Consider the following 2034-nt stretch of genomic DNA (forward strand, 5'->3'; position numbering starts at 1 on the left):
TGCATCCACGTGAGAGCTAACAAACTCATTGACTACTTATACACAGACACTAATTGCAATTTAAAAAGCCACACATGTGGGAAATTAACCTTTAATTGCCATTTAAACCTGTGTGTGTCACCTTGTGTGTCTGTAACAAGGCCAAACATTCAAGGGTATGTAAACTTTTGATCAGGACCATTTGGGTGATTTCTGTTATCATTATGATTTAAAAAGGAGCCAAACAACTTTGTGATAATAAATGGCTTCATATGATCACTATCCTTAAATAAAAGACAGTTTTTTTCCATGATCAGATATTTTCAAAATCAATGCCAAAATTTCACAATTTCTGCCAGGGTATGCAAACTTTTGAGCACAACTGCACACGTCATTTTGAATAAATGTCAACTATTAACTACACTTTCTCATATCTCTCCCTCTCATTTTTTTTATAAATATAAATAGGTGATTCTTCTGTCAGGGGCTCTTTTGGCTACTTGAAACTTTGAAAATATGATTTTTAAAGTTCTTGGGAAATATGTGAAGTACAAATGTACTGTAAAAAAAATAAAAATAAATACAATATATATATATATATATATATATATATATATATATACTGTACATAGAGAGAGAGCAATAATTTGTGTGAAAAGAAATTATAACGGAAGGTTGTTTTGATTAAAATATATTTTTTTAAAAGGTGTTGAAAAGTAAATATGTAACTAAATATAGGGACAATAGTTATAGTTCAACATTTGTCAAGATGCTTTTTTGAGTGACAAATTAAGATAATGCTCATTCAAAATAACCACATCAGAAAATAGTTAAACATTTTCTGTTAATTTTAATCACATTTGGCATTTCATTACATCTCAAGTATTCTGTAAACAAATTAATCTCCATTGTGATTGGATCAGTGAATGTGAGCCCATTCTGACCATTATTGATAACTAATATTTCGCCTTTAGCCCCTGCAACAGGGGGGCTTTTTACCCCAAACAGCCTTTCACTTATTGGACAGTTATTAAAAAGCTTTTTATTTAATCACCTTGAACAAAACTGAACATTTCAAGTATTTTAGCCCCCTTATACACTGTATGTACACTCTGAGCACTTTATCAGGAACACCTACACCTAATTATTCATGCGATTATCTAATCAGCCAATCATGTGGTAGCAATGCATAAAATCATGCAGATACAGTTCAGGAGCTTCAGTTAATGTTCACATCAACCATCAGAATGGGGAAAAATGTGATGTCAGTGACTTCGACCATGGCATGATTGTTGTTGCCATAAGGGGTGCTATCCAGGCTGGTTTAAGTATTTCTGTAACTGCTGATCTCCTGGGATTTTCACACACAACAGTCTCTAGAGTTTACTCCGAATGGTGTCAAAAACAAAATACATCCAGTAAGTGGCAGTTCTGCGAAATGAAACGCCTTGTTGATGAGACAGGTCAACGGAGATACGTAAATCGAGAGTTCATGGCAAATTTGCAGCAAATTTTCACATGCAAATGAGCTGTGTGGCAAACTTGCGGCAAATTGTCCATTGTTGCCAAAGGTTTGCCGGAGGTTCACCACTACCGGCGAAGAGCTGCAACTTCTGGCAAACATTTGCGGCGAATCAAAACTCATCTGCAAGTTTGTGGCTAGTTTAGATTTTTGCACTGGTTCGAGCTGACAGAAAGGCTATGGTAACTCAGATAACTACTGTGTACAATTGTAGTGAGCAGAATAGCATCTCAGAATGCACAACATGTCGAACCTTGAGGCGGATTGGCTACAAGAGCAGAAGACCACTCATGAACGTTATAGTGTTTCTAATAAAGTGCTCAGTGAGTGTTTATATATATACATACATTTATTATGAAGGGGTAGATAAAAGGTCTGGTTATGGTAAATTCCAAAAATAGAACTGTTCTGGAAAACTACAATATTTTAATATGGGGGACGTCAATCGATTGACTTTTATTTTGAAATGTTTCCTTCTGCGCTGCCATTTAGCTGAAGCGCTGGGCGGAGCGACCAATGAGATCCCCTCGTGA

This window comes from Myxocyprinus asiaticus, chromosome 16, assembly GCF_019703515.2.
Source record: "Myxocyprinus asiaticus isolate MX2 ecotype Aquarium Trade chromosome 16, UBuf_Myxa_2, whole genome shotgun sequence".
Classification (NCBI taxonomy): Eukaryota; Metazoa; Chordata; class Actinopteri; order Cypriniformes; family Catostomidae; genus Myxocyprinus; species Myxocyprinus asiaticus.